Below are 19,934 nucleotides of genomic sequence, written 5' to 3'. Positions count from 1 at the left end.
TGTGCTTGTGGGCCTTAACCAAACTGCACAGCTCTGCATGGTGGGAAAACTCAGGTTTGCAGTGCCAGCTTGAGGATTTTGATAACACACAGGTACATCATATGTGTAAAATCATCAAAACAGTTAGGTTGGAACAGATCTTTAACACCATTAAGCCCAACCTTTAATCCAGGGGTTGAGGGATGAACCTGCTGCCTGTGGCTTCAGCAGGAGCACCATGGGGTGGTAAAGATAGTCTCTCCTTATCTCTGAGGGTATCTTGCAGAGTGTTTGTGGGCAGGCCACAATGCTTACCCAGCCAAAAGGGCTCAGCACCTGGCTGTGGGACCAGCAGTGTGCAGAGCTCAGGCAGAAATCAGCTGTGGGGATGCTCTCCAGCTTGGTTCATGGTATTGACAGGCTGAGGGAGGAATGAAAAAGGTGAAGGCTTCTTGTGACTACCTCTCCTCCATGCTCAGCAGCTACAGTGAAACTTAGTGTAATAAATACAACTCCTTTGATCTCTCAAATAACTTTTTTTCAGGCACCTTCTCCGTCTAAAATCCTTTTTGAATGAGTGACATGACCAAGACACCAGGGAAAAACACTGAGTTTTATTTTGCCAAATGCTCCCCTCCTCAGGGGGCTTCTTGTGAGATCTTAAGTTTGGCCTGGTTTTGGATGGGTTTTTTGAAGTAATGTGACATCGTCTTAAACAATGAGCAGACTGAACTTCATGGTCCAACCCTCCTGCTGGATGTGCAAAAATGGCCAAGTGCCCTCTTAAATGGGGTTGTGATCACATGGAAAGAATTTTTGGCATAAGGCTAACTCTGTGCCTCTAGTTTTGCTTGGAGAGCTTTCCCCATATTTACACCTAGGAAAGGATGCACAGAGAGAAACATGGCCCTCTAGAGAGCAATGCTGGAAGGCAAATTATTCATGTGTTTACTTAACACAGGATCTTTCCTACATTAGAGTAACTTTATTATTCCAGCAAGAAATTTCCAATTAAAAACATCAGGTTCTGTAAAAACTCTGTGGTAAATTAAGGGTTGCATATGCCAGCATTAATTATACTCTGTTAGACTATAGTTTAAAAGGGTTTAATTTCAAAAATTATATAATTAGTGCAATTTAATCTTTGGCATGACTTTATTAAATCATTGTGAATAGAAAAAAGTATTTTAAAATTAAAGAATAATATTTTCAATGTTCTTTTGAGGTTCATTGGCTTCCAGTTTTACTTGACTCTGTTATACCAGAACATATAATGTTAGAAAGAAGATTTCAAAATTCCATAAACTTGTAAAAATGAATTTCTATGTATGACGCAAACTTTACCACCAGCTGTCAATGTAGCTCAGGTCCTTCTGCACCACTGGCGTATACAGATGGTATGAATAATAGCTGGGGTTTTTTTAATATCATCTAATCACTAAACCAAGAATTTTATCAGTGTGTTATTCTATATGACAGGACTATCCAATAAATGGCAGAAGAACAACCTATGCAGACTTTTTGCAAAATATGGCAGATATTTGATAAAAACAGATATTTGGTAAAAAATTCATATGCGGAATGAATCTTGTGAAATTTCATTTTGATCACTGAGGAAAAACTAAGACAAGGTTTTATAAATTTTTTAAAAAATTACTTTCTTGAAATAATTGTCTCTCCTTTTGCATTATACAACAAACTCATGATTTCAAGTGTGCTGCTGAAATTAACATAAACACACACTGGCCAACAGCTCCTGCTGGAACATAGGGGGCTGAAGTGCTGCTTTAATGTGAACACTGACTAGTTTTTTTTCCTGTGGTCACACAGAGTCAATTCATCTTTTATTAGTTCTGCTTTCTTCAGGATGTCATGCAGGAGTTGTATAATTCCCCATGAACTTTTCTCCAGTTTATGAGAGAGAACTGAAGAAAAGTTCTCCAGTGATTGGCTTTCCAGAAATATAGGTCTAGCATGGCTCTTCACACCTCCAAACCTCACCTTTCTGTATCTGCCTAAATTAGATCAGCTTTATTCTGCCCCTCTAGCAGCTTTCCCATACAGGCTATTTCCTTTGTTTGCTGACAACTCAGTTTATTCTGAAAGAGACATGTCCATTCATGGCCTGTCCCTGAATTAATACAGAACATATAAAACTTCAGTGTATTTCAGAGCCAGCTGGTACGAAGACAAAGCCCAAGATCTGCTGAAAAGACTGCTCTGTACTTCATGAACATCTTATGCAGACATGGGGCATGCAGAGAAAGAGAGCACAGACACCTTGTATTAAATAGAGAACACCTGCTTTACACAAGTGGTGATTGAATGATTCAGAATTCAAAGACTGCTCAGAGCAGAGCCCTTGCTAAAGCTGAAGCTCAGCAATCCTGTAAACTCTGAACGTTGCACACCCTGGATGAGCATCATGTAGGACTGTGGCTTCTGCCAGCAAGGAGGGACAGTCCCAGAGACACTTTGGCTTTGTGCTCCTGACTCACCCTGAGTGGCTGCAGCTGGAGAGCACAGCTCAGCTACTCTCATCAGACACCTCAGAGCACGAGGGGAGAAGAAGCTGGGGAATGGAGTTTGGGCATGGGGAGCCCAAGGTTCTGCTCCTTCTGCATCATTTCCCTGGCTCAGGAGGCTCTCAGTGTCAGCATGAGGAAACACTCCTTCTTCCCTGGGGTGAATTCGAGGAGGGGCTGCATGGTGGGAATGGATCAAACTTTGCCTGTGATTAACAGAACTTCAGGCTTGGAAAATGCTAAAATTTTTATGTTCTGGGTCATGTTTGATTCTGAAAAGCACAGGGATTCATTTCTTCCAGGTGATGAAAAACTGGCAGTTAAAGGGTTAGCATGGACACCTCTAAAATGTTTCATGACAGAGCTGCCAAGCAGGTGGGAAATGACCCCGGGTTAGCAGTGAATCCTGCAAGCAGAGATGAGGAATCACTTTTCTTGGCTCAGCCCACGCAGAGGTGCTACAGACCCAGGAACAGAGCAGTTCACCCCCAAGCAGAGACAGACCATATGCAGAGACCAAGCACCACAAGTTATTAGATATTTTTAACAGGTTTTTTTGCTGGTTTTAGGTTGGTTTTTTTTTTTGTTTGTTTGTTTGGTTGGGGTTTTTTGTGAAACATTAGAATACTTACACTTTATCTTTTCCCATATTTATTTAGTAATGATGCATCCAAAAAGGAAAGGAAGTATCAGCTGGTGTTCTTTAGCTCAAACAATATATTGCTTATAAAACTTCACAAGCAATTCATATCTGATTAAAGTTGGGCAAAGCACTTTTTCCCCCCTAACTTCAGACCTGCCTTTCTATTATGCTTCTCATGAAGGAAAATGTTTGTTGTGAACAATAAAAGGAAAGTCCCACTTTCCTGTGAATAGCTGTAACATCAAACCTCAGGCTTTTATATAATGGGTTCCTATTCTCTCCCTGGACTGAAGGGCAGCCTAAGTGAAACATTCCCAAGAAGAAATGTGGAAAAAAATCCCCTAGAAACAATAAAAAAATTTTCCAAACAACCAAACATTCATACTTTGTCTGGTGCCAAATCTCTGTGCTTTGCTTTTTACCTGATTGTCTGCCAACAAACGCACATATTAGCCCAGAGCAAGACACAGTATCCTTTTGCCTGCAGCACAGCTTTCAGAGGGAAAGTAGAGACCAAGCAGATGGAAAAATAAAAAAAGTAGAATTTCTTTGTAAAAAAGCAAGAGGAAAAATATGTGCAATATAGATGTGAAAGAGATGGATGACTCATTGACTAAAAAGGAAGATGCAGCCATTTTTTACCATCATGTAAAGATTAATTAAATCATGTTTCCAATGGGGGCACTGATGGGGACTCCCTCTGTGCCTCTTCAACTCACTGTATCATTTTGTCTCTTTCTGCCAGGGAGGAAGAAAGAATTTTACCTGCATTGTCGAGCTGTGAGAGATCAGTTAATGACTGAAAAGGATTTTAAAGATGGGAAGTGTGCAGCAATAAAACTGGTAAATACCAGGTGGCTCAAGCTTTGCCCTCAGCTCACAAAGGCAGTCAAGCATCTGGACTTCTACATTTTCATTCCATTTGGAACAGGCTCAGTTTGTGCTTTGAATCATGCTTAGGGAAATGTTGCAAAAAACTACTGTCAAAACTCTCAATTCTGTTTAAGTAAAAAAAAAATTAAACAGTAGAAATAAGAAATACCAGAGAAAAACAATATTATGGAAACACTTCAGAACTGTCAAAATACTGTCTCCTGGCTAGTGTGGGAAATATTCAGAAAATACTCAGAAAATATTTGAGTTTGGGTTTATCCAACCTTTGCAAGAGCAGCTGTTTAATCATACAGTTAGGCTTCAGGTATTCAAACAGAATAAGATGTGCTTTCAGTGGTCAAATGGTTCCTCTCTTGCATGCCTATTTATAAAAATGAAGAGATATCATTGCAAAATAATCTGTGATATTTTAGTTAAATGTATTTGCTTACTGTATTCTGTCAGAGAAAAGCAAAACTACTGCCCTGTGTGACAGAAGTCCTGAATCAAATGGGTTTAGGCATGAGGAATTCCTATGACTTCTAAAACCGTAGGGACAAAAATGAAAAGCGGAATAAGATACAACAAGGAAATGGAATGAAAAATAACATGAGAATATTCTCCAAAGATATGAAAGATTAGTGAGTCCAACATGTGATGGGAAAAGAGAAATAATAATGGGTGACAGGATTAAGGCCTTTTTTCCTTCAGTAGTCACTTGAAAAAAGGAAGTTTGTTTAAAATGGTTAAGTAGCTGTTGTAAGGAGGATGAGATGTTAATGATCCTCCCTGAGAAGGTGGTGAGGAGAGATGAGGTTCCAGGGCACTGGAGAAGAACAATCAGTGTGACTGTTTTCAAAAAAGAAGGAAGGGAGGTGCATCAGAATTATCACTAATCAATCTGATTGCATTTTCTGAAAAAATAACAGAACAGTGTCTGTAAGATGCAGGAAACATTTAATCAAGAAAAGTCAAGGCAGGTTTGTAGACATGGTTCCACCAGTAAGATGCTGAAATATCCTTGCCAGTCTTGACAAGGCTGCAGATGGAATACATGTCCTTCGTTTGGGAAAAACACTTCAGAAAAGATATAGCTAACTAATCCATTTGTAGAAACTTCTAGACATTTCTAGAAAAGAGAGCAGCTGGAAAAGATTTTAACAACCTTTAAACACAAAAAGACCCCTGAAAAGAGGAAAAGAATTGTCTTCTTGTACACTCTGAAGGGAGACAGAATAATAAAATTACAGAAATTACACTTGCACTGATGTTTTGAGGTCCCAAGTGACTGAAGTGTTCCAGCTTGCATTTGCTGCAGTAAATTCTGTCCTCTCTTGCACTGCAAACCAGTCCTGCTCCACAGTAAGTGATTTGTTTACACTAAATGCTCTCCTTTGTGGGAAGTCGATCTGGCAAAAATCATTGTTATACCTCAAACAGTGAGTCACTGAGCTTCCTCTGTAGCAGGACAAATCAAATACCTTTCACAATCAACCAAATAATCCCCGTGGATTCTTCTGTACAGAGGCTCCTTCTGAATAATAAAGAGTGCAAGAGAACCAGGGTAACCGTATGGGGCTGCTCCTGGTCAAAGAATATCTTCCTATGATCTTTTTTCTTTGAACCCATGCACAAGAGGGTGGAAGATGGCAGAAACAGGGGCAGTAGTCTGGAAATCTGAAGATCTTTGCTTCCTTTCCACTGCAGGTTCCTGCATGGCAGATGGTAGCAACAGACAGTTCAGGAGCAGAATTCACAAAGCCCAAATTCTCTGTGGGCTGAATGGGGAAGTTTCCAGACCAGTATTGGGATGGTGTCCATAAGCAGGATGCTCACAAAGGTAGGAGCTTCCTGAAGGTCTCTCTTTGGTTTTTGCCAAATTTTGGCTTTACAGATTCACATAAAAAAATCCAGCAATTCCCTAAGGGGCTCCAGCCCCAAATAAACACTCTCCCAGTCAGAAAAAGGGCTGTATGCCATGGATATTTATGGGCCCATAGGGGCCTTCCCTTAACAGAGATGGAGGTGGAGTCTTTGCTGAGGCAATCTTGTTAATTAGAATGCAGTACAGTGGGGATTCAAAGCATTTCAGGAAAAACTGCAGCTGCAATATGAAGTCTTCTTCCTGGGCAAGAGATCTGAGCAGCAGGGTTCCTACAAAAGGTAGGCATTGCCCCTGGCCGTGTATGTGGGATCACAACATTGCTGTGTATGTTACACAACTGGAGTGAATCAGGCCTGCTGAGGGTTGCCCAGTTTCTAAATTCTAAGTAGCCTTTTGCCAAATCTAAGTCCGGAGAGGTTTAATCCAGACCAGTGTTTACTGTAAAACGTGTGAGTAACCCTGGGATTTACATGTACCACGTTCTCACTCCGAATGCTAGGAGTTCCAAAGCAGGCTGTGTGCTTCAATGTCCTCAGTGCCTGTGAGGCTCTTCAATTTTTAAGCATCAGAATTTTAACTGAGCTTGCTATGGTATGGAGCCCCTGAGAGTTAATTTTAGGTTGTGCTCCTGTGTACAGAAATGTGCCATTCTGATGCAGCATGTGTGCAGTGTAGATACGGGACAATTATTGCAGTGGCCTGCTGCCATATCACCATATTATTATCCCTTGAGAGGGAAACAATGTAGATTCACGTTTTGCTTGAGTTCTTTGTTTTGGTTATTTTTTCCTGCCTGGTTATTTTTAGTGCAAAATTGTTCCAAATTATGTCAAGGACAGGAGAAGTCGAACTAAACCCATGATCGGAAGCGCTGCTGTCTGTGAGGGATGTTTCTGTGAACAACAAAGGCCAGCAATATGTTCTATTGCATAACCCTAAAGAAATCTCTAGAAAGCAAAGTGCTGCCTCTGTTATCTCCTGACAGTCCCCAGTCCAACCCCTCCTGGTACAAAGAAGCTGGCTGTCAATTTTGGCAGCTGCAGGATCAGAGGCTCTGATATGAAACAGCACTTGCAAGAAAAAACACATCTCTGTGTAAGGACATGAACTAGCCGGCACGGTCCCTCCCCTTCCACTGCTTTTGAAGAATACTCAATATTCAAACACCAACATCACTTGCAGGTTTATATCCTCTGCTCAAGACATTTTACATCTCCCTGGGCTATTTGCTTTCAAAGACAGACCCATGGTGTTTCCCAGAAATTAATTAACAAATTCACAACCTCTTTTGCTGGCTTGGGAAACAGCAGCATGGATGAATGCTCCACTGATAAGGTTTTAATGTTGAGTTGTCAGAGGTACAGGTACCTGACAGCTCTTGAAGATTAATTATGGAGCACAGCTTTCTCTGTTCCTGTCTGCCTGCTCCAAAGAGACAACTGTGTTTCCTACTCTTTAATGAATGTGTGCTGTAATAACAGCTTGCAAATATTTTACCTCTGGAAGCAATTACTGAGTTTGTTTTAAAAGCTGAGCTAACACTGAAGACATGTTTACTCTCCAAGTAGACACCCTGTATTTGAGCTATTACATTTCTTGTTCCTATTTTTAAACCGGTGTTGTGCAGTTGTGAATGCAAGTTGCTTCATCTGCTACAGCAAACACCCTAATTTGTTAATAAATTAGCAAAAGGGGAATTGAGGGAGAGGCTTCAAGAGCAAAACAATGTGTTGGGAAATCACCTCAATTCCAAATTCAATTAGAAGCGTGTTATACTGCCAGACGTTGTGGAAGTCATAATGAGCTGTGTAATGCTCGAAGCCCCCCTGCTCCCCTCCCTCTGAGTGCTTCTCATTCCCTGGTGCCTGCACCTCCTGCTCAAGACATTTTACACTTCCCTGGGCTCCTTGTTGGGGTCCATTGCTTCCTGTCTCCTCTGAGAAAAGGATGGCAGTAGCCAGGAGCAAGGCTGGGGCATTTTGGCCTCCATTGGCACTTTCTAAATCCTTTCTACAGCACCATAAACCTTAATCTAAAACAATCTGTACAGATTAGGACCAATCTCCATTAGTCTGCTCTTGAGAGTAGCCTCAGACATTTTTTCACCTCACTTACTAATTGCCATGTCAGGGATTACTCCTTTAGTGGAGACCACCTTTGGAAGTGACCATTGGCAGGAGTTTGAGTCACAGACAGAGTCAAATTCAAGGGAAGTTGTTCTTTTCTGAATATAAGGGAGCTGAGGAAGATGCAAGCTGGACAAGTTAAGTTATTTCTAATTTTTTCTGTGTTATTTTTCTTTCCTTTCCTGGGGGGAAGCTTGCTGTCAAAATCCTTCTCTAGCAATTAGGAAATGTAGGCAGTGTATCTCACATCTTGTGTTCACAGCTCTCTGCTTAAGAACTGTTAACACACCTTTGAGAGGAAGGAGGCAGTATTATATCTGCAATAGGTGACATTGAATTTTGGGAAGTGGTATCCCATTTCCCCTCAAAAATAATGAGCTACAACACCAGTACAGTGTGGGAAGCATCAGAGCCACCTCCTCTCTGCCACCCCCATGACACATTCAAGGTCAGGCTGAATGGGGCTTTCAGGGACCTGGTGTAGTTCAGGATGTCCCTGCTCATTGAGGGGATCAAGGACTTCAAAGCTCCCTTACAAGCTAAACCTCTCTAAGATGTTATGGTGCTATTTCAACTCAGTACAGCCCTCTACCCCCATCCTTCCTTTGCTGCTTCCCCTTGTACCCCCACTGATCCTTTCTGTTCCATCGCTTGTCTCCTTTTGGCATATTGGTGAAGAGAGGAAAAAGAACAACAGATGAAAAACAGAGGTGCAACTCCTGTCCCTGGGAGCATAAAGCCAATGCAACACAGCCCTGATTCTGTTTCCTTCCTACACGGGGGAGTTTAGGATTCCATCACACAGTGGAAGTACAAAACTGCTTCATTGTCCCAAAAAGCCTTGTAAGAATCGAAAGTCATTTTTTTGCACAATCAAAGTTGATGAGAGATCTTCCCATCAAATTCACAAGCAGCAGGACCAAGTCTGTACAATTAAAATGGGAGCTCCAACATCAAAGGCAGGCAAAGAAAAGGCACAGCATGAGCTCATGGGATTGTTTACTATGCAACTGTGCTCTCCACATTTTTAAACCTTTTGCTTGGATCTCATTTTACTTTGAACTCCATGTTTAGGCCCACTAAAATACATGATGTTTTCTAACAAACTACAATGCAGATTAGATCAATTCTTTAATCTCATGTTTTCCTCTTGAACACTGCAATCAACCATTTTATGCTCAGTTGGATATAGAATTAACCCAGGCACTTTAGGTTTATTTCAGAATGTTCTGTATTCCAAACGGTCTAATTTTGCTGGGAATATGCCAGGGTCTTCTCACCCATAAAGGTGAACATAGCCCAGATCTAAACAGAAGGTGCATAGCTACTTGACTGTGAAAATACTGAGTGAGCTGGAAGCACACAATATTTTGACGGATATTAAAGAGAGGCTACAATCACAGACATTTTTGTCCAGGGAAAATGAGCAATATAAAGTATGCTGGTGAATCTGAATAAATAAGCTTCTTTTTCAGAAAAAAAAGCAGCTCAAGAAAACATTCTAAAGATCTGAAAACCCCAACAATAAAACCACCACTGACAATTGAACCATTTGCAGTTACTACTCCAGCTACTCTCTGCCTGTGACTGTCTCCTAGGGCGTTTTCCTTGAGCACATGGATAGTGTATGGTAACAGACAGAGAGCTCTTCTATTCTGTAAAAAAAAGGTCTCAAAAGTATTGGGAAGCTTGTGAACAGGTCCTTGTGATACTGGAAGGGAGACAGACTGTTATGTAATTTACAGGAAGTGCTTTTAGCAACTTTATGACTACAATTTCTATAAATATCTGCTGTAGAAAAAAAACAAGGTCACAAAGAAGCTTTCTCAGAAAAACAATAAACTATCATAGGCTGACTATGCTTTGCAAAAACTGTACTCAGAAGCTTTGGTTTATATTTTGAAGAAGTAACCTGCAGCCTTCAGATCCTATTGGGCTAAACTCTGTTTTTCTAAAATCTGCCTGTTGCTGGATTCCTCTTCTTCCATTAAGTCCTTCTGATTCTCTGCCTGGGCTGGATTAGCACTGTTTTCTTGGACTTCTTGGAATAAAGTTTTATCCTGGGCAGAACTGTGGCCGGTGTAATTTCCCAAATTTTGGACTTTCGGGAGCAGGTTTTTTGGGGACAGGTGTTTCACAGTGCTTAATGCAGCTGCAGCCTTTCTCCAACAGCCAAGTAAACCATAAAAGTGCTCTCAGCTTTTCTATAATATTTCTGGAGGGCCCTGGATGGCAGCCATAAGGGCTGGCTTTGATTATCTGTGAAGGACTGTTGTGAAGATTGGTTTGAGCCCCAGCCCAGACACCTGAGAAAATTTCTTTTCCCATCACACTAATGAATCACGGTGTTTAAAATGTCAGCAACTTGTTAAAGGTGGAGAAGATAAAAAAAATAGTAGGTAATGACCAGGAGCACATCCCCCAAAGTTAAGCAATGAATAAAACGATTTGAAGTCTCCTTCTGTAATTTCAGGGTTTGTGTCTCCAGTACTAACACCCCACTGGGCAGACTCTGAGCCCTGTCTCTCCTCCCAGAATAAAAAAACCGCTGATGACTCAATTCTGAACAACCCTTCAGCCAACCCGAGCTCCTTCTCTCTTCTGGCTCCTCTAGTAAGCAGTCCCTTTTTGACCATTATTCCTCCTCTTCAATCATTTCTACCCCAAGACCCAATTTCCCCCTAAGACCCTCCTTACTATGATTCCTTCTCTCTCTTTAATATTTACTTTCATGACCTAAAGCTACAAGCTGTGAAAGATCAGACCAGTCACTCCAGGCTTGTTTTGGCTTGGTGAATTGGCTCAGGTTTTTCTTGTGTTATACTAATTGTGCAATTTCCTCCCCTTTCTCATGTCTTTTAACTTTCTTTACTTTTTTTAACAGAAATTCTCCAAATATGAAGAACTTAAATGAAAATCCAACATCTTCCAGATGGCATCCTCAAACACAAATGAATCCATTTCCCTAGGTGCCTTCCCTGCTTCCAGACTCCAGCTGTTTGCTCCCTCTTTCCAGGTTGCCATCCTTTTAGAGCTTTCTGAGTGGAGTTCCCTTCTTTAGACCTCAGGCTTTTGTCTCCAAGGTTCAGCTCAGATCTAGCTGATACAAAGCCTTTATGTGAGGTAAGTTTCCTCTCCAACACTTGTGCTCATTTCCTGGAGAAGGCCTTTGTTTCCCAGGTCTGTGTTTGCTGTGTGAGCTACAACTCCTTAACAGCCTTTTCCTCCCTCTGACCCTGTCTTTTCAGCTTCTCTGGTTTGCATCTGTGCCTGGAGCTCCTTTGCCTTCTCAGACCACGGACTTTCTACTCTTCTGCTCTGGCATTGCCCCACTGCAGCTTGGATGAAGCTGTGGTCCCACGTGCAGACTGTCTGAAAACTGTGTAGAGGTTACTTTATGAAAACCAGGTAACTTATAAAATTAGACAGTCAAAAATACAGGCAGTTATAACACATTTGCGACTGTTATAACCTCTTTGGGGAATGACTTGAGAGGGTTTTTAAGGCAACAGGTGAATAGCTGCCGCTTCAAAGACAAGTATCATCCTGAAGCTTATTAGAAAAATTATCAGCATTTCCTACAAATGGCAAGATACACAGAAGAGATCTCTGGATTAGATAACGACTCTTTTGTAAACGGTTTTACAGAAAGAAATAAAAATGCATACAGAATTTAAACAAAAATTAATAGTGTATGTGGAGGTGAGGAGGACAAGGAAAAAAATGGTATGGGCATAGCGAGATTAAGCTGTTGAAGACCCCCCAAATACACATGTAAGGTGACACAGCAGAAAAATAGGAGACTGCGGACTGTACAGGGCAGTGCTGTTGTACTGACAAAAATAAGTAAGTAGAAGGAATAAGGATCTTCTCATTTTCCAAGAAAAGAAGTCACCATGTAAAAATGACATAATGGCTCCTGTTTTTTTCTCCCTCCCTGCAAATGCAGCCCATGGAGAATGTGATTACTACATCACATGCATCTCATTTTCCAATGGAAGTTACAATGCTGTTACCAGATACTGCCATGACATTCATCCCATTATGACTTTCTTCAAGGACCTTGTAGAGCAAAACTCCAGAATGTAGTAAAATAAGACATATTTTGTGTCTCTTTCCTGTCTTTGGTAGGAGTGAAATTCAACCCTGTGCATATTTTATGTGTCTCCTAATAACACCCACTCACTCATTGCAGAAGAGGCATTCTATTTTCCTCCTGCAACACTTCCTTGGGATTGCACCTGGAAGATGTGTCACTGGGACTTCCCTTTGTTCCCTTGCTCCGAACTAGACACTTGTGGCAGGTGCTGGATTGGTAGCCTCACAGAAACAGATACTCTAGGCCACAGCCTGCACAAGTGGAGACAATTTAAGTGTCTGGCTTGTGTATGGCACCTATCACTGCTGCTCAAGCATAGGGGTTAATCAGCAGCTGTCAATCAGCCCTGTTCCAGCACACCTGGGCTGGGGTGGTAACTCAAAATTGTGAGACAACAGCTAAAGCTGAGAGAAGATTTCAGTTCTTGATTTAAGCCTTCTTTTTTTCTTTTTTCTTTTTTCTTTTTTCTTTTTTCTTTTTTCTTTTTTCTTTTTTCTTTTTTCTTTTTTTTTCTTTTAGAGCGGGAGTGAGTTGTAGTCATTACTGCACGTCTGTGCCTCTACCTGCCCCTTTAAGGATGCCCTTCTGGCAATCTAAAGACTGCCCTTCCTGGGAAAAAGAAACAGAGGGAAAGTGGGATGGTGACAACCCACTAATAAGCCCAGTCTGATGAGGAGCAGCTGAGGAAGCTTGGGGTGTTCAGCCTGAAAAGAAGGAGGCTCAGGGGGGACCTTCTCACTTTCTACATCTCCCTGACAGGAGGTTGTAGCTAGGTGACGTGTGCTTTGTCCTCTCAAGTAAAAAGTGACAGGACAAAAGGAAATAGCCTCATGCTGCACTGGGGAGGTTTAGATTGGATATTATGAAAAAAATTCTTCCCAGAAAGGTTGTCAAGCATTGGAACAGGCTGCCCAGGGGAGGGGTTGTGTCACCATCCCTGGGGATATTTAAAGATGAGTGAGTGCGGCCCTTGCAGACATGATTTAGTGGTTGTGTGAACTTGGCAGTGCTGGGTGAAGGGTTGGACTTGATGATTTCAGTGGTCTTTTCCAACCTAAACAATTCCATCCTTCCATGCTATGACCTCAGACTGCAGGCTGCCCAGCTCACTGAGATCTTTACCATGACTGCTGTCACCAGGACTCAGTTTTGGCACTGCTAAACTTGCTCTGGCACCTGTGGGCTGTATTGGAGTTACTCCTGGATGTTTGGATGTCAAAGGGAAAATGGGAATAGTGAAAACCATGAAAAACCTTGTGTCAGCCTATAAATATACACAGATGCCTGTGCCTTTTGTTTTCCATGGATTGGTAAAAACTTGACCCTTGAGCCCAAGACTTCTAAAAGATGAATAAATAGCTGTATACATACAGCACATGCACACATACAAACATACGTTCTATATGTGTGTATGTTAATACATGAACTTAGGGAATAATGGAACCAAGTCCTTTTTCCTGCTACTAAAGCAAATCACTGAATAATAATCCATTACATAAAAGGAACAACCTTCATCCTGAGAACAATTAATGTCACTTCTCTCCAAACTCCTGTACAAATGTTCTTCCAGAATATCATGGCAGTGCTCTGCCATAATATCTCTTTTCCAGTTTCCAGTCTAAGCACATCCACCACCATTTTGTGTCTATTGATTCTGAGCAGTGCTGCTTGTAAGCTTTAGTCATGAACTAAATCTAATTCTGGATTGTCCAAACTGCACTGTTGATTTTGTTTGCAAGGAAAACAGAGGTTTAGCAGAACTTAAAGGCAAAACTAACACAGAGATGCTGCAAAAGGAATTTGTATTATGGCATTTGCTTTATCAAATTTTAGTCATCAAAGCCTAAGGTGGTTGTGTGTTTTCCCTGGCACCTCTCCAGGGTTTTTATCACTCAGGCACTTCTTTCATGATCTGATGAACTGTTTCCCATCAGTGTCTGCTTCTTCCTTTCCACAGATTGTGAAGTGAATCTGCATCATCAGAGTAGCTGAAACATTCACCTAAAAGCAGATGAAATGAGCCTCTCCTCACTGTTTATCTTAAAATCCAAAAGAATATTCCAGTCAATGACACTTGGATTTTTTGCTCATTGAGAAGAAAAGGCATCAAAGAGAAGTCACCTGGGATGTCAGAGAACTGTTTTAAAAGAACTAAACTCCATAAATCTGGTCTTTATCAACATGTCATGAGACAAAAAACATGGAATGTTTAAACCATTTTTCTTTCCCCAGAAGCAAGTGGCTTTTAGAATATTCATGGCACAAATTGCTCAAATTACAAATTGGAACAAGAATAAGTTTTGGAATTCTGATTTCATATGGTAGAGCTCTGATTCTATAGTGGAAAAAATGGCTGAAACAGGAAATTTCCTCCCTTCAATCCTGTGTTGCTCTCTGCCCTTATATCAGACCAATATCTTCTAGGAGCTCACTCTGAAAATATATGATCTTTTAGCAGACCAGTGTGTTTAAAGAAAACTATTGTTCTCCCTCTCCTTTGTGACAAAAGGTAATCAATGGAGACTGGTAGTTCCTGAGTACAGCAGGAGCTCTGGAAAAATTATTAGTATGAATTTCTGAAAAAGAAAGAATTTGATGTGAAGGGCCAAGGCATAAGGACAAATTAGACAGAAGAAGAGATTCTGATTTTCCAGACTGGGCTGGAAATAACACAGATGGAGAAGTGAAAAAGAATAGTAAACATCGTGTCTGCAAACTGTTCTCTGAGTGGGTGTTTTTGGGAGAGTGCCAGTTAAAGAATTCAACTTTTGGTAGGATAAGTATGTGTTACCCATGCCCAAATTTGTGAGCAACCAACTCAAAAATCAGCTGATGAGTTAGTTAAGTGTTGCTTTCTTAGAAAAAACCACTCAGGTTTGCAAATACCTTTGATGATACACTTTTGGCAACTCAGGGACATGCTGGAGCACATTCCCCTTCTCTGTCACAAATCCCCCTCTGCACTTTCCCCTGGGCAAATGCAAGTCCAAAAATGCAACAAACTATTCCGTATTAATTTCTTTGTGGTGTTTTCCTCTACACACAAAACCCCCTTGCAGTTCTTTGCACATTTATCAGGAGAAGCAGTAATAATCTCAGTTCACCATCCCACTCAGAATGGGAATTCAGAAACATTTTACTTGTCAGGCCGTAAATCCAATCTTCTGTTTGCATCTCTAACTTCATTGGCTCTGAAAGCAGAACAGGACCTGCTTTTCCTCCTTCAGGCTGAGATTTTGATAACAGTTAAAGTGGGAATACAGAGTCAAAATTTACAGTTGGAGCCAATGAGTTGAAACAGAAAGTTCATATTCTGCTGCTTTTGTGGAAAAATTAATAATCCCCAATATTTTAACTTCTTAGGAGGGAAAATATAAGGCAATCAGGTGCTTCTGAAGTGCTCAGTCTGTTGTTTGGCTCAGTTTGCTGCCTCTCTAGAAAACCTGATGTGTACTCTTGGCAGCAGGCATCAGTGCCCCGAGGGAGAGGATATACAAGCCTGCAGGAATGTAGATAAACATCGAAGTTCTTACTCTGCACAACAACAACAAAAAATAATCAGTGAAAGCCTTCGAAGTGCTGCCAAGGGGCCCTTCTACACAGTCGCAAGTACCTTACTAAGAGGAGAGTTTACACTTCTAATTGAAAATATTTTATATTTAATAGATCCAATCATAATCCTGACGTTTTTTGACAACAGAAACAAAATCTAAAGGATTTTATTTTTCTGAGGCCAAGCAGGAAGAAATGTGTGTCCTTTCTATCACTGGGCAATGTTTTTTACTTGTAGTAATGCCTAATGGTTTTGTCAGTTGCTATTTACATAATAAGTTTCTGAACCAAAAATGCAGGAAACATTATTTTGTAAAATTTAATAGCTTGCTGGAAATAATTATACACCTCACTGAACCATCTACTGACTCTAGAAGCTCATGGAGTTCAGCTGGTATAACTGAAGGTGAGTGTGTGTTATTGTCAGGGGAAATAGTGTTTTATTATAGAATTTTCTAACAGTGGGTATTTGGTCAACTCTGGCAATTCCACAGACGAACAGAATGACTGCCCTTTGGGAATGCTATTTATAAACTCAAAAGCGGCTGAACAGCACTCACAAAAAAGCTGCCAGTTTCAAGAAAATTAATGACAATCTGATATTGTTGGAGGATGAAGAGAGAAGAGGCTTTGTGCTGAGCTTAAGGCATGAAGTGTGTTTGCACTGCTTTGTCTTTGCTCCTCTGTGGAAGCCTGGGGTATTGATGGGAGCACCCTGCTCAAGGCATTGTCAGCTTAGGCAAATCAATACAGAAAAATGTAAACTTACATTAACTTCACATCCCTTTCTCCTAAATGCTCCGGAGAGAAAACTGTGTCTTTGTGTCCTGGAGCCTCCAGGGTGTGTCTTTGCTGTACTTCCATTAAAAAACAATCCACAACAAAACCACAAAACGCACCCCCAAGACAATCACACCCAAAATAGTTCCCTGACTGCAAGTAGCTTGTGCAGAAGTTCTGCACCTAATCCAGCCTTTTGGTGATAGATTGGTTTTACTTGGAATTTTAAAAATTCCAGTCAGACATAGTTCAACTACAAGTCCACACTGCTCTAAAGACTAACAGTTCCCTGCTTTAAATTTTCCTGCCAGGTGTCAAAACTGAACTGACTGAGCACAACCATCAGATGAGCAAGAGTGAGAGAGCCAGAAGGAGAAGATGAGTGTCAACGAGTGACACATTCCAGGTGCTGTGTTTCAGTTCCTCAGCTGCTGTTGGCAATCACAGTTCCAGCACAAAGGGGCTGTACAGGTATCAGTGAGTGTCTTTGAATGAAAAAGCACTTTCAGCTGATACCATCATCCTGCCTGTGGCACAAAAATGCAGGCACATACATAACATGTGTGCATTTACTGTGATACCAGTATTTATGTATCAAATGTTTTAATAAAACTCACTGACTTTTGAGCAAACTTTGTATCTTCTGATCACTTCAAGTTGGGCTACATTGCTATTACTGATGGAGTGAGTGCTAATGCTGTATGTTTTGTGTGAAGTCATCTCTGCAGAAAAAAGGCTTTGTATCCTGCTCGCAGAGCATCTGTGAGAACTGTTACAACAACAAGCAGCTTCCCCTTACTTTTATTTTGGAAAGACAAAATGGCTGAAGGCCACGGCTGCTGATTTATTCAGATGCCGAAGGAAACCATTAGCCCATTGGACCCTGAAGATGAGATTCCTTTGTGCTAAATGTTAATATAAGGAAATCCCAAACAGAGGCTGCCAAAAGGGACATAATACAAATGCAAAATGCCAAATGTACCTAGAAAGGAAGGAGGTAGATGGTTATTTATTAGAGAAGATAAAAAAAAAAAAAGCCAAAGAAAAGCACAGTTTGCTTTTTTCCTCCTTTTCCTTAAGTACAGTGTGATGTACAAATGGTGAGATGAAAACTCTCCTCCATTCAAACCAAACAGAATATTTTTGAAACACACAGCTACACATATGGTTGTACCGTTAACGACTGCATGTCCACGGGAACTGTTTTTTATCAGCATAATGTGGATAGAGCTGTTCCACACACTCCCTGCTGTTTGCAGCTTTGTTTTAATTAGTTGTAATAGCCCAGTATAAATGAATTGCATCCTCAGAAGAGAGGTCAAAGAAAAAACATAATAGCTGTCATCAGAGTAGGCAACTCCTTTTTCAGATTGCTGCTGTAATGGCCTCATGGCAGAAACATGATTAATCATAGCCTGTACTTAGCCTGAATTTCACAAACATCTCCAGCTCTTTTCTTTCAAAATTCAACAGTTAGAAGTACTTTATTTCATACCTGTGCAGGAGTGACATTTCTAATACTTCATTCAGGACTTAAAAAAAACTTAATTCAAACTTGTCCTGGCTCCCTGTCTTTGTCTTAGCCCAGCAAAATGGAGCTTTTGGCATGTGGCAAAGAAATGACATGAGGAAAAGGAACAGTACTCAGTAGTCAAGGTTGAACTGATTATAGCAAAAAGAATGTGATTGACTGAGGAGGTTGATAATAATGGAGGAAACAGACAAAGAGTGGTTGAAACGAAGGACAGAGGAATTTGTTTCCGCTGGCTGATGTTCCTCCACTTTTCCAACTAAGATTTTAACCAATAAAAAACAAACCATGTTTGTGGTGTTGCCACAACAGTTTCCAGTTAAAGACAAATCAAATCAGGATAAACTTCCAGCTTCCATACAATTTCCCTAATTTCAGCTGGTGGCTTGCTTAATGAGTGAGAATGCAAAATATGGTTGGTTTACAAAGTCATTTGCAGTTATTTGCAGACAAGTTCTTAAAGAGTTCTTATAGATCAGCATTGACCCACATTCCATGGTTTGAAAAATATGGCACTAGGACATGATTCCTTCAACAGCCTGAAAAACAGCCTCACAAATTCCTTAGTGTCACTGGCTGTATTCTGGTGATCCTTGCTGTGTCCAGCTGGTTACAGTTTTTCACCCTCCTTTAGCAATCATCTGCAAGACAGACTCTGCTCTAGGACTGGCTGGAGGGAGCTGTGCTGTACCCAAAGGGTCCAACCTGTGACTCTGTGTAGCTGCTAAGATGTCCCTAAGATGTCTGCTGTCTGCAGTGGGTAGGAAGAACAGGGAAAAACAAAGTTTGCTTTGCTTCTTTGAATAATGATAGAATCTGAGAACCATTAAAGTTGGTAAAGACTCCCAAGATCATTGAGTCCAACCTTTGACTGGACACCACCACGTCAACTAAACTAAAGCACTGAGTGCCACATCCAGTCTTCCTTGAAGACTGCCAGGGATGGTGACTCCACAACCACCCTGGCAGCCCATTCCAGTGCCAGACAACCCTTTCACTGATGAAATTCTTCCTGAACATCCCCTGGCTCCGCTTGAGGCCATTTCCTCTTGTTTTGCCCACCCCCCACTTGGCTGCACCTTCCTGTCAGGGGGTTGTGCAGAGCCAGAAGGTCCTCCCTGAGCCTCCTTTCCCCCAGGCTGAGCCCCCCCAGCTCCCTCAGCTGCTCCTCTTCAGACCTGTGCTCCAGATCTTTCCCCAGCTCCGTTCCCTTCTCTGGATATGCTCCATGCAACCACCTCCACAACAGGTAAAAAAAAAAAAAAAACAAAAAAAAAAAAACCAAACAAAAAACCCCCACCAAGATTCAGTATTAGTATGCAGGCTCCTTTTTCCCCTTGCTTGAAAATCTGCATTTTGGTACAATTTTTATTTACAAAAGAACTGCTCTGTGGTTTTATATTTTCTCCCTTTTTTTTTTTTTTTTTTTTTTAAATAAGAGTCCTGCCTCCTTCTGTGGAATAAACAGATTCACTCTTCACTGATTATGCAGTGAAGGGAAAAGTACTGTGTGTGTTGAATGAATATTTTCCCAGTTTGCATGTTTTGAAATGAAATATATCTGCTGCTGCTCCAAACCAGCAGAGGGAGTTTGCTCATCCATGTAATTTTTAAACTTCCCAACACAATCCTATTTTTCAGTATTGTTGTTACCTGGCAGCAACTGCTGCTGAAAAGGTGAAATTTTACCATCCAGACTGTTTAACTCCTTAGTGCTAGAAGCTGCTTGCTTCCGGTCAATTTTTACAGATACCATTGTGCAAGAAGTTGCTGCAATTAAAAATGCAGTAGAGAATTAAAAGTGTGAAGAATCGATGTAGCTGGAATGTTTGGGAGCAAACTATTAAAGGTTAAAGGGGAATGTACAATTATTGCAGTGCATGTGCCACACAAATGTGCATGAAACCACTGTGTGGTAACAGCTGACGCACCTTTTTTTTT

The 19,934-nt window shown here is 41.0% G+C and overlaps 1 long non-coding RNA gene across 4 annotated transcripts in view; it reads left to right on the top strand.

Moving 5' to 3' along the window:
- LOC136287364 (uncharacterized) overlaps positions 1-17,083 on the top strand; it is a 49,693-nt gene extending 32,610 nt beyond the window's left edge. The window contains exons 2-7 of one of the 4 annotated variants that reach the window (XR_010720143.1): positions 3,893-3,990; positions 5,728-5,860; positions 10,916-11,154; positions 11,280-11,439; positions 14,088-16,088; positions 16,774-17,083. This is a non-coding gene — a long non-coding RNA (uncharacterized lncRNA). Of the gene's footprint in view, positions 1-3,892; positions 3,991-5,727; positions 5,861-10,457; positions 10,645-10,915; positions 11,155-11,279; positions 11,440-14,087 lie in introns of those variants that run through there. The other 3 variants (XR_010720145.1, XR_010720142.1, XR_010720144.1) reach the window with 3 other exon arrangements.
- Positions 17,084-19,934: the final 2,851 nt, after the last annotated feature.

Source organism: Chamaea fasciata, unplaced genomic scaffold (assembly GCF_029207755.1).
Source record: "Chamaea fasciata isolate MVZ Bird 193981 ecotype frontalis unplaced genomic scaffold, bChaFas1.0.hap1 SCAF_3, whole genome shotgun sequence".
Classification (NCBI taxonomy): Eukaryota; Metazoa; Chordata; class Aves; order Passeriformes; family Sylviidae; genus Chamaea; species Chamaea fasciata.
Note: the sequence above shows the minus strand (reverse complement) of the source record. Positions and strands in the feature narration are given on the sequence as shown.